Genomic DNA, 13,556 nt, shown 5'->3' with positions numbered 1-13,556 from the left:
GCAGTCAGACAACAAAAAGAAATAAAAGGCATCTGAATTGGCAAAGAAGAAGTCAAACTCTCACTCTTTGGAGATGACATGATACTCTATGTGGGAAACCCAAAAGACTCCACCCCCCCATCCTCTGCCAAAATTTCTACAACTCACACAGGAATTCAGCAAAATGGCAGGATATAAAACCGATGCACAGAAATCAGTTGCATTTCTATACACTAACAATGAGTCAGAAGAAAGAGAAATTAAGGAGTTGATCCCATTTACAGTTGTGCCAAAAACCATAAGATACCTGGGAATAAACCTAGCCAAAGAGGCAAAGGATCTGTACTCAGAAAACTATAGAACACTCATGAAAGAAATTGAGGAAGACACAAAGAAATGGAAAAATGTTCCATGCTCATGGATTGGAAGAACAAATATTGTTAAAATGTCTATGCTACCTAGAGCAATCTACGTATTTAATGCAATCCCTATCAAAATACCATCAACTTTTTTCACAGAGCTGGAACAAATAATCCTAAAATTAGTGTGTAACTGGAAAAGACCCTGGATAGCCAAAGGAATGTTGAAAAAGAAAGCCAAAGCTGGTGGCATCACAATTCCGACTTCAAGCTCTATTACAAAATTGCAGTCATTAGGACTGCATGGTACTGGCACAAAAACAGATACATAGATCAATGGAACAGAATAGAGAACCCAGAAATGGACCCTCAATTCTATGGTCAACTAATCTTCGACAAAGCAGGAAAGAATATCCAATGGAAAAAAGACAGTCTATTCAACAAATGGTAGTGGGAAAACTAGACAGCCACATGCAGAAGAATAAAACTGGACCATTTCCTTATACCATACACAAAAATAGATTCAAAATGGATGGAAGACCTAAATGTGAGACAGGAATCCATCAAAATCCTAGAGAAGACAGGCAGCAACCTCTTTGACTTTGGCTGCAGCAACTTCTTGCTAGACACATCTCCCAAAGGCCAGGGAAACAAAGGCAAAAATGAACTATTGGGATTCATCAAAATAAAAAGCTTTTGCATAGCAAAGGAAACAGTCGACAAAACCAAAAGACAACCGACAGAATGGGAGAAGATATTTGCAAATGTCTTATCAGATAAAGGGCTAGTATCCAAAATCTAGAGGAACTTATCAAACTCAACACCCAAAGAACAAATAATCCAATCAAGAAATGGGCAGAAGACATGAACAGACATTTCTCCAAAGAAGACATCCAAATGGCGAACAGACACATGAAAAAAATGCTCCACATCACTTGTCATCAGGGAAATACAAATCAAAAAACCTCAATGAGATACCACCTCACACTGGTCACAATGGCTAAAATTAGCAACCTAGGAAACGACAGATGTTGGCGAGGTTGCAGAGAAAGGGGAACCCTCTTACACTGTTGGTGGGAATGCAAGGTGGTGCAGCCACTCTGGAAAACAGTATGGAGGTTCCTCAGAAAGTTGAAAATAGAGCTACCCCACGACCCAGCAATTGTACTACTGAAGTTTTTACTCCAAAGATACAAATGTAGTGATCCAATGGGGCACCCGTACCCCGATGTTTATAGCAGCAATGTCCACAATAGCCACAAACTATGGAAAGAGCTCAGATGTCCATCGACAGATGAATGGATAAAGATGTGTGTGTGTATATACATATATATATATACACATACACATATATATACATGTATATACATATATACATATATATACACACACACACATACAGTGGAATACTACTCAGCCATCACAAAAATCTTACCATTTGCAAGATGGATGGAACCTAGAGGTTATTATGGTAAGTGAAATAAGTCAGTCAGAGAAAAATAATTATATCTCACTCATTTGTGGAATTTAAGAAACAAAACAGAGGATCATAGGGGAAAAGAGGGAAAAATAAAAATGGAATCAGAGAGGGAGAGAAATCAGATACAAGAAGAGTCTTGTATCTAGACTCTTAATCATAGGAAACAAACTGAGCGTTGCTGGAGGGGAGGGGGTTGGGAGATAGGGTAACTGGGTGATGGTCATTAAGGAGGGCACGTGATGCAGTGAGCACTGGATATTATATAAGACTGATGAATCACTGAACTCCGCATCTGAAACTAATAATACTTTATATGTTAATTAATTGAATTTAAATAAAAAGAATCTGCTGGGTTCTTTAGACTTTACCTTTTTGATTTTCTAATACAGTAATTTACACATGCTGGGAATGAGAATGGGATAAGCCAGCGTTTGCTCTGGCATTTTGGCATTGGCTAATGTTATTTGTTTTTTGAAATGGTTGCTAGTAAAAAATAAAGATATATAACTTTTAATCAACTAATTTCCCTTGAAATCCTGTTTACTGATGTAAACTAGCACACTAAATGGTGATGGATTTTCTCTAGCATATTCCTGGAAGGAGAGGGCAAGTTAAAATTGCTCAGCCATGTTTCCTGTTTCAAATTATGTCCTATTTGTTTGCTTGTTTTTTTTTTTTTAATTTCTTATTGTACCTGGCCTCTATGTATAGATAACAGATTTGTGACTATTAACTTCTCTTTTGAGTAGACAAATCATCATACAGTGTTTAGCAAAGCTAAATGGTGAAAAAAAAATGAAGGGAAAATATTTCTAAGAAGTATTTAGCTATGGGTACTTGGGTGGCTCAGTTGGTTAGGCATCTGCCTTTGGCTCAGGTCATGAACCCAGGGTCCTGGGATCGAACCCTGTGTCCAGGGAGCCTGCTTCTCCCTTTCCTCCCTGCTCCTACTCTCTCTTGCTGTCTTTCTCTCTCTCAAATAAATGAATAAAATCTTTAAAAAAAAAAGTCTTTAGTTGTACACTTATAGCTGAAACCTGAAGCTCTTATAATTTTAAAGTATTAGCTGTAGACTGAGGTATCTGTGTTGTATAACCACTAACAGAATTTAGTGGACTTTTTTTTTTTTTTAAGGATTTATTTATTTGAGAGAGAGAGAGCACGTGTAGAAGAGAGCAAGAGTGCTAGCGAGGGGGAGGAGCAGAGAGAGAGAATCCCCAAGCAGACTCCCTGCTGGATGTGGAGCCCATCGCGCAGGGCTAGATCCCAGGACCCTGAGATCATGACCTGAGCTGAAATCAAGAGTCAGATGCTTAACCTACTGAGCTACCCAGGTGCCACAGGGGGACTTTGTTTCAGTTTGTCAGTTCACAAACTCTAAGAAGTTTGTTGGTTCTGACAAGAAGGCTGTCTAGCCCAGGTGTATCCTGGTGTTCATCCTAACTCTTGAATGTGTTTTCTACCTCTGTCACTGGAATCTGGATTTTGCCACCAGCAGAAACTGGTGCGTTGGCTCTGTCAGTGTGACAGCTCCTATCCATGCTATGCTTCTTAGCATTTCATTTGTATTGTCCTGAAAATCCATGGCCTCCAATTTCCCCCTCCTCATCCTTTGTATGTAACACTCCAGTGATGTTTCAGTTTTATAAGTATTAATGAATTCACTGGGACTTCCAAAGCACCAAATCTAGTCATGGTTTTTGGAGGAGATTCCTGACAATGCTTATTGACTCCTTTCTTCTTTTTTAAAACATTTTTTACATTAAAGGGATGGTATCTTGTAAAAGATAAACTAATTAAGATGAATTAAGAAATTTAAAAAAACTTTTGTTTACATTAAAACAGAAGTTAGTAACCAGGTTTTTAATGTACGGTAATAATAGCTACTCTTCCTTGAGCTTCCACAGCACCATGCCTTGCTGGGAGCTTTATATATAACAATGTATGATGTTATCATTATGCTGTGTGTGTGTGTGTGTGTAATTGAATGCCCTATATTATCAGAATTTCCATTTGGTAAAATAGAAACAATACCAATCTCCCAGGGCTGTTGTCATAACACCTAGGTAACGCTTGTTTAAAGTGTTTGGCACATGGGTAGTACTTCAGTAGGTTTGTTATTGCTATAATTTTGATTTATTGTTATTTCTGTCATTCTTACTTGATAAGGGACCTATTTCACAGAAATTAACTTGCTTTGAAGAGTTCATCTAATATGACAAGGCTCAGATTTGAATCAAGGACTGAAAGCCTCCTTTAACCATTTTGTTTCCACCTTCATCCTAGGCATTTTGATTGTTTGCTTTTTGTTTTATTTTGTTTCACTGAATCCTGTGCCTTCTTGATAAGGTCTTTGCCTTACGCATGCTGTGTTTCTTTCTGTTTTTTTCTTCCTCCATTCCACAATTTTTTCCCTAGCACCAGTGACTTTGCTTCTCTCCAGTGTACCTCCTGGGGGAAAGATGAAGTTAGGAAATAAGCTGCAAAGCGTTCCCTTTTCATGCTTGCCTCATTTCTTACCTCTTCTGCTTACTTTAGAGCTTTGCAATTGATTTTCTCTATTATATATGTCAAAATGCATGTTTTCTTGTTTAAATTGCAATTGTGGAGAATATAGTGTCTTACAATTCTATTAAACACGTGGAAAGTATTTTTTATTGTTGTTGTTTTCATGTCAATCAATAAAACTTTAAAATTAAACACCTTCATTACAAGTGCCAGAGGATTCAGGGCAAGGACCAGGGTGAAGTACATAAGGTACCTAGGGTGCAAAATTTAAGGAGGCCCTTTAGCTCAGCCTTATGCAGGTGTAAAGTCAGCACCTCTGAGTGATGCCTCCTTAAAATTTGCATCATAGGAGTTTCACTTGGTTTCACTTAAGCCCAGGCTCTAGGAGTATCTAGATATTCTTTCTTAGAATTACAGTTTCCTTAGATTATTCCTGAATTGAGAAGAACACTTTGTTATTTTGGCTTTTTCATAATAATGGGTTTAACTTCTAGCCCTCTTGGAATTTGCTGTGGCATGATAACAAGTTTAAAACCAGACAACGTTCTACTAAAGGCCAGGTGTTCAAAGTATAATAAACAGCTCCCTAAAGATTAGAAAATGAATATTTAACTAGATGACTACATTTGATTTCCTTCATTCATTTTTTATTATTTTACTGAAAACCTTCTTGATGGAAATCATATTGACAGGATTTTAATATCTTCTGGTAAATGAAACCTGTCATTCTAATAGGTATATTTCTTTGCAGTACTATCTGGTAAACTCTGGTGATCAGTAATTTTTTCCATAGTTAAGACATGGGGAATTTCATGCAGATTGTACCTCAAGAGTATAAAATTTGTCCTGAGAGGTTGGTAGTTATGATGAAACTAGTTATATTAATTAGGTCCCTGTTTATGAAGAACCTGATTTTTTTTTTTTTTGGAGAAAAAAATAACCATCTATGGAAGCTTTAAGTGCTTAATTATTTGTATTTTCCTCTCAAAGGCAAAGAGAACTATCCTGCCCATCAAAATTGAGTTTTGTGCAGAGGGTTTTAGATACCTTCTCAAAAAACTAGACCCAAGAAACAAAGCTTTCTAGAACTGACATTTACTAAAAATTAGCAGTTGATACAGTTACCTTGGAAATAGAGGCCAGAACAACATCTGCCTTTACATTTCCACTGTGTTTATCTTACTATTGTAGTTCCAGAAGTTCTAATGTAGTGAGAAACGGTTTAGAGCTCCAGTATCAGATTTTGCTAAGTAAGTATTTTCCAATTATCACAAATGACAGTTTTCATCTGATTGCCTATCAGAACTCAGAGAAAAGTCCCAAAGCTATGCAAAAAGCTGATAAAATCATCAGGTTTCTCTACACTTGTACATATTCCTCAATATTGCCTTGTCACCTTCATTCTCATGCTTATGCTTGGAGAGGGCCCAAATGCAATTTTATTGTTGTTATTGTTTTTAACTTGTGCTACCAACATTAAAGGAGATTTGCAAGTGTGTTATTGTTGTTTGTTGTAAATTCTCTTAAGATTCTCATGGAAGATTGAACCCAATATAAAGGCATACTCACGGGATGTCTACACAATATAAGATGCCCTGTTTTGTAACTTTCATAATGCCTTCCCATTTCATTTCTTTGAACTGAATTAAGTCCAAACCTAAGACAAATAATGACTTTCTGGTAATCTCTCTATAAATGATGAAATGTAATATATACAGTAACCCAACAGAAAGACAAATAAATAATTCCTGTGACCTTTGGGAGGAAAGTGAAACTATTAAAAGTTAGAGGTCTTTTTATTTTTTAAGTTTGCTTTTGTTTATTTTAAAATATTTTTTCTTTACTTTCCATATCATGTTTGTTAATGGTTATAGTGACAGGCGTTGCATTTCAGAATCTCCTCAAATCCTCATGGTAGCAGCAACTGAGACTGAAGAAAAACTGGTTATATCGGATTAATCTGGGATTTCCAAACTGAGTTCAGATCAAAAAAGAAACCCAAGATTTCCCAGTGAATGGGATCTTGGTTTTATTCATATAAAGCTCTTCCATTACCCATCCAGCATGATGCTTCTGAAATGCAGAAATCTGTCACTTCTGAGATAAACCCACTAATCCACCTCTGTCCTTGGCATTCTCTGTGTTCCGTGGGCAGATCTTTTTGGTGTGGATATTTCCTATCACTTATTCTCAGTGCTACCTTTGTGTCATAAGCTGATAGCTTTAACCGATGCTTTTCTTGTCTTCCAGATTCAACGAAGACATCCAGACGGCTCTGTATGGTGTTTTGAGAGCAGCCCCTGTTGAAGCTCTTCTGTAGGTAATCCTTAGGAATGACAGCACATGTGTCATAAACTAAAAGAGTTGCTACTGTGTTCACCCCATCAAAGCATCTGTGAATTCTTGTTCCTAAGTGAATATGCAAAAATCAATAGCTTCATTTGGTATTTTTCTTGTTCTTAGGATTCTAACCTTTCTTGTTGTTCACATACATGAAAAAAAAATGCATGTGTTTATCAGAAAAAAAACAGAAACAAAAGCAAAAAGAACCCTGGCTGTTTCTCTCTCCTCCTAGGCTAGTTAGTTATCCGGGTCTCTCATTACACTCTGATTTACCACTTAGCATAATTCTCCTACTTGTTGGTTTGATCTCTAGGCCAAAAGCTGCTTGCTGATAAAGACAATGTCTTAATCATTTTTTAACCCTCAGGACTGGCGTGTAGGTCCTTAAAAAAAGTTGTTTAAATAATTGAATGAGCTAATGATAACAGAAAACTTTAAAAAAATATATATTGATATCCATATAAAGACCCAGATATAAAATCTACCCTCTCCAACTCCATCGTGTTTCAATTTTATGTGTTTACACTTTTCACTGGTGTGGCCTTGCTTTTCAATCTAAGTAACTGTCCTGACTTGGCTATTCTGTTAAATGAGCACATGACAGTGTGCTATTTTTCTGTTGTATATGTTATACCTTCACACTGGAGAAAAGAAAAAATGTCCCTATTGGGGGAAGATTTGATGTGTTCTAATGATGCTGGCTGTCTCAGACCTGGTGGCTCTCACCCTAAGAGCTCTTCTTGTCACCTGGTGTGGTTCTGTCTAAGTGTTAGCCAGTTGGTGAATGAGATTTGGGAAAAATTCCAGGCTATAGTTAATTACTTGCCTTTTTCAAAGCTTGACTTTGTTGTCTTCGTGGATTCCTTTTCTCTATTTAGTAAGTGGCTTGTTTTGCAGTTTTGCGCATCTAATCTTATTTACAGTTTTCTTCCATAAAATAGGAACATGATATAGTACTGAGGCAAATTGCGCATTGCATTAGATTTATCCAAATGTTTGAAAAAGGCAGTTAAGATAATCCATGTACCAGCATTCTGAAAACAGTAAAGAATCCTATAACTCAAAGGAATTTATCATTTTTATTGTCATTCATTTTACCTTTTTAAAAAACATCTGGGAATGTCAGACTTTTGAACCTGTGACATGAAACGTTTCAGTACTTTTGTGGAATTTTGATGGGCTTTTCTGGTCTTTTCTGTTTTTTTTTTTTTTTTAACCCAGGATGGGTTGTTTGTGTGTATATATGCTTTCTAGAGATTTACAGTTTTTTTGGCTTTTCAGTTTATTCCTTTCACTTTGGTTTTGCTTGTTCATGCCTACAGAGAATAAACTTTATGATAAAGCTGATACATCAACTCTAAAAACGACAAGTCTGTGGGATTTAGGGGGAGGGGGTATTGGAAAAAGAACAAGCTGTGGAAAATTAAATAGTTCCCAAGAGCATTTTACTTTCTGAGTTATAATCCCAAAGAAAATTGCTATAATGTAAAAGGCTTGGAATAAGAACTCTTGATATTAGATACATGTAAACTATGGTCAAAGGAGCTAAGAAATTGATGAGCTGTAGAGAATATTGGCTGCTGTGTTTAAGATGCTTGGTAACTCAATAAATAAATAAATAAAATAAAAAAAAGACATTTCATGGGTGTATTCTGAAGTGGAGTCTTCGGTTGGTTAGATACTTTGGCAGCCTGGGTATTATTGATCTATTGAAGACAAAGAGGAAAACGTTCTGATCGGTATGCTAAGAAGAGTTTGCTTCCTAGGGAAGGCAGGCAGTTTCATGCTTCCTAACTCTTCATTGCAATTGTGAAGCCCACCTAGGAAGACAGAGGTTTGAATTATTAAAGAAACGGAGTTTTCTAGCCTCGAAGCAGAATTTTTAATATTCTGCAAATTTTATAACATCTTGTTTGGAAATACACATTTTTCCCTCATGTTTAGAGACAGAAAGAAAGAAAATTCATGCAGAAGTGAGAAAAGTTAACCATGACACTAAAACTTAGTTGAATGTATTAAGGTATAACGGGTTTTACACTCTTAAAGACTGGTGATTTAGAATTTGAACAGCCAGACTGCTGTTATTATGATCCCAAAATCATATGTGGGAAAATTAATGTTTTTATTAATATTTTAAAATATTTTTATCTAGATAAGCTGGTAAAATAATAAGTAAAATTTCAACTCATATGGAACTTTTTTCCTTAAAATATCCTATTTTTGTATTATGACATGAATTAAATCTTTTTTAAACATAGGAACATAAGAAAAAAATACAGTACATAGCATGGTTGAATACATGTTTTACTTTCTTCTTGGCTGGATAATGCTCTAGCTAGTAGCTAAGGGTGAGGGCTTTAGAATAATACAGGTTTAAGATGAATTGCCTTTACCAATTTTCTAAGTGTCAAATCTTGGCAACCTTTTAACATTTTCAAATTAGTTTCCCAACCTGTAAAATGGAAATTATAAAAGAAAATAGAAAACATGTTACAGTGTCTGAAATACAATAAATAATCTAAATATGTTGGATATTCATATGATTCCAGTAACTATGGAGGATACAGTGAAAAAAGGTAGAAATTTGTTTGATTCAAATCCTATGGTCCCTTGCTCAATTAGTAAGATATCTCCAAAGTAAAACCTTTTTTTGTGCGATGACAAATCTGTAAATATATTTTGATCCCACTTCTCTTTGGGTTGGAAGTGTCTGGCAGTACATAAGTTCCAAGAGGGGTAGAGGTGTGACAAGGTCTTCTTTCTGCTTTGACAGAAGTGCTCATTAGTGCCTGCTAATGAGAAAAGCTTGGGTCAAAAGCCAAAGAGAGTACACTCTCATGGTAAGAAATGGGAGAGGTCAAGGGGCCAAGGTCAGAAATCAGGGATCCAGGTTACATCCTGAGAGTGGATAACCCAGTATAGAGAATCGGGTGGCCATAAGCAGAAGGTGCACTCTCTTGGACAAGAGAAATGAGCACAAATTGTCATAACTAAAATGAATTACAGCGGTTCATTCCTTGACATCAATCAGAATATCATTAAAACAGTTTTCTCTGGAGTTCAGGCAAAAAAAAAAATTAAACTGAAGCATAATCTTTTTGATGCTGGATAATAGAAAAATATTGCTTTCAAAGCAATATGCCTATATAATATAAAAATATTTGCCTAATGGAAAGGGAATTAGAGATAGGATTGTTACAACTTGGAGATCAAATCAGAGGATCCTGTTTGAAAAAAGGTACTCTTTGGTCTACCCATGATACTTATACGCCTTATATGAACAAATGCCTTAGTTGATGTTTGGGTTTGATTCACTCATTCATTCATTTGTTCATACATTTTAAAAAATTTTGTTTCTGAAGGAAGACTTAATCATGCCAAAATCTTTATCTGGCAAAATATTTCTCTCTTACCTTATGAACATGTTGACATGTTCTGCTTTATCTCATTTTTTCCTTACAGCCAAGACAGGGACACACTTTCTCTATTTACAGAGCCATGTGATCATTGGTATTATCTTTTCCTGCTATCATGCTTGTCCCTCTGTAATGCACTTTGTCTCTACCAAACATTCAGAAAGGTCTTTGTAAAACATATACCCAAAGATGGCATTCCCCTGCCTAAGACCCTTCATTCACTTCCCCTTGGTTTCAGAAGACAATCTAAACTCTTCATGTAGACCTTAATGGCCCTGCATACTTCCCTTGCTTAACTCCCAAGCCCCCATGACATACTCTCTCTTGCTTTTTCACTGCTCTCAAGTCAGTAGGGGCCTCTTACTCTTCTTAGAGCATCTCAGCCCTTTCTCAAACTAATATTTCTCTGTCTGGCTGCTCTTAACTATGTTTCCCAAAGCAGACTTGTTCTTTTCCTTTATTAATGTTTCAGCTCAAATATTACCTAATTAGAGAGGGCTTTTTTTTTTTAAATTTATTTGACAGAGAGAGAGACAGTGAGAGAGGGAACACAAGCAGGGGGAGTGGGAGAGGGAGAAACAGGCTTCCTGCTGAGCAGGGAGTCCGATGGGGGGCTCGATCCCAGGACCCTGGGATTATGACCTGAGCCAAAGGCACACGTTTAACGACTGAGCCACTCAGGTGCCCATAGAGGAGGGCTTTTTTAACCAACATATGTTATTGTATCATCACTCCATTTATTATCTTTACAGCACTTATCACAGTCTATTATTATTTTTTATTGATCAAATTACATTATTATGGTGTCTTTTGACTCTATTAGCATGTATACTTCATAAGATTAAACGTTTTTTTCTTTTGTGATTGTGACTCTGTCTCCCAGAACCAGAAAAAAATTCTTAGCAGTTGGTAGGTACTCAATAAAAGTTTTTAAAGAAATAAATGAGTAGGGGCGCCTGGGTGGCTCAGTCGTTAAGTGTCTGCCTTCGGCTCAGGTCATGATCCCAGGGTCCTGGGATCAAGCCCCACATCGGGCTCCCTGCTCTGCGGGAAGCCTGCTTCTCCCTCTCCCACTCCCCCGCTTGTGTTCCCTCTCTCGCTGTGTCTCTCTCTGTCAAATAAATAAATAAAATCTTTAAAAAAAAAATAAATGAGTAAATCATAGACTTACTATGTTGTCACGGCCATAGTTGCTAATCTTTCTTCATGCTTTGAGTTATACAGTGTTTATTGATGACTTACCACTTGAAAGGAACTTAAAACTTGGGGACATACAGATTAATGAAGACTTGTTTCCTTCCCTCTGTGGGAGGGCTAGCACATATGTTGCCACTTGTCTTGGTGAATTCTTGGTGAATTCCTGAGTGCTATGTGTAGATAGATTCCAGGGATGTGTCTCAACTCGTGAAAGGATGCTGGCAACACAGAAGAGGGATGAAGAAATACTCATATCCTAGATTGGCCATTTTTGCTTAACACAATAGACACATTTTCAAACTATTGTTCTTGTGGAAAAATTGGTTTTCTGTAAGTCCCTCTTAGGTGCCATGATACCTTTAGCCATAGAACTTTTTTACATAGGCAGACATTACTCTCCTTTTCCAACTCCATGCTCTTTCCCCTTCCACTTCCTCCTCATGGCTCTTTTACCTGGTTGTGGCCCCTCATGTCTCAGCAAATGGCTCTTCTTCAGGGCTTCATCCTCTGACAACCTCTCCACCTTCCCCAGACTGGGCTAATTCTTCTACTGTACACTTTTCATGGCCCTCTAGGCTTCCTTTCCTAGCACTTAGCACTGTTACCATTGTACATGGATTAATGTCGTTAGTGGATTAATGTGTGTCTCTCCAGCTGGACTGTGAATTCCATGAGGACAAGTTTGTCTTTGTTTTGCTTGCTATTCCCAATACCAATTACATGGGATTACATTGTGTTTTTCCTAGAAGCTCCCTGTCAATATAATATGATGCTAATTTGGAAGCACTGAATCTAATACGAAGTAATTTTTTTTTTTAACATTGCCTTTAATGATTTTGTTACATTCTCACTGCTGTGGCTTTGTGCTTGTATCTGGACATGATGATTTTATCAAGTATACAATATAAAAATGTACAACAGTGAATGATTATGAAACTGAGAAAGCTATGGCAGTAAATAGGTATTTTACCACACAGCCACGAGTGGAAATGTTCTGGGCCTAACCAAACATCGCCTCTTCCATTTTGCAGCATACAACTACTTTTGCCTACATTATTCACCTCCCATTCCAGATTTCTTTCACATCTTATATTATGGACATTACCAGTGAAAACTGTCCCTATCCAGTTAGAAAACACCCTGTAAATAGCCATTTTCTTTCTCTTGTTGCCTGTGTCCTCTCTCTCCCAAATGCTTTAGGCATAAAAAATATTTTGTATTGGCTGAGTGATTTGCTTCACTTATCAGCTGATTTTGCTCTTTCTTTTTTAAAGACAGTCTCCAGAAGTCCCTCCCTACTTTTTAAAAAAGAGTGAAGACGTGAGATGAACAAGATACTTAGACTTGGAGAGCCAGCTACTTACATTTATAACCTTGAGGTTGCCTTTGATCCTAAATCAACTTTTAATTACCATTGTAGTTACATTGGTGAAAAAACGATTCTATTAATTCCAGAACACAGCAAGGATATGACCAGTACTATCTCATGAGTACAGTTATTTTAAGGCTTTTATTACTAATTATAGTTGGTTTATTATAATTCATTGTTCACTGGCCTTCTAGGCTATTTACTTAAGGTTCTATTCAGCATTACAGCTGCTGCTGCAGCTGCTATTCCTCCCAGACTCTACGACTTTATGAGAGTAACAGGGCTCCTTTTTGGAAGAGGGTGTAATTGGGCTCAAGGGAGTTACTTAACTTGGTGTCCCCTGGAATGTGCTACAAGAGGGTGCATTATTGCCAACTTCAAGAAGAGGTTAAGAATGTAGAGAATGGTAGATGAGCCCTTTAACCCTTACAAACTGACATGAGCAGCAACGAAACTGCTTATATATCTATCTACTTATTTAGCTATCCATAGCCACTTTTTCCCTTTGTATTAGAGTCCCCCTTTATAAATGAATTTTCTTTCTTTCTTTCTTTCTTTCTTTCTTTCTTTCTTTCTTTCTTTCTTTCTTTCTTTCTTTCTCTTTCTTTCTTTCTCTTTCTTTCTTTCTTTCTTTCTTTCTTTCTTTTTCTTTCTTTTTTTCTCTTTCCTTCCTTCCTTCCTTTCTTTCTTTTTCTTTCTTTCTTTCTTTTTCTTTCCTTCCTTCCTTCCTTTCTTGCTTTTTCTTTCTTTCTTTTTCTTTCTTTCTGTTTCTTTCTTTCTCTTTCTTTCTTTCTTTCTTTCTCTTTCTTTCTTTCTCTTTCTTTCTTTCTTCTTTCTTTCTTTCTTCTTTCTTTTCTTTCTTTCTTTCTTTTCTTTCTTTTCTTCTTTTCTTTCTTTTTTTTTCT

At 36.6% G+C, this 13,556-nt stretch overlaps 1 protein-coding gene across 1 annotated transcript in view; it reads left to right on the top strand.

The window, feature by feature from the left end:
- TENM2 (teneurin transmembrane protein 2) overlaps positions 1-13,556 on the top strand; it is a 1,539,571-nt gene that overhangs the window by 7,739 nt on the left and 1,518,276 nt on the right. Inside the window, exon 2 of the mRNA XM_027606095.2 lies at positions 6,577-6,642. The gene's annotated coding sequence lies outside the window, so the exon portion shown is untranslated. The remainder of the gene's footprint in view (positions 1-6,576; positions 6,643-13,556) is intronic.

Source organism: Zalophus californianus, chromosome 5 (assembly GCF_009762305.2).
Source record: "Zalophus californianus isolate mZalCal1 chromosome 5, mZalCal1.pri.v2, whole genome shotgun sequence".
NCBI lineage: Eukaryota > Metazoa > Chordata > Mammalia > Carnivora > Otariidae > Zalophus > Zalophus californianus.
Note: the sequence above shows the minus strand (reverse complement) of the source record. Positions and strands in the feature narration are given on the sequence as shown.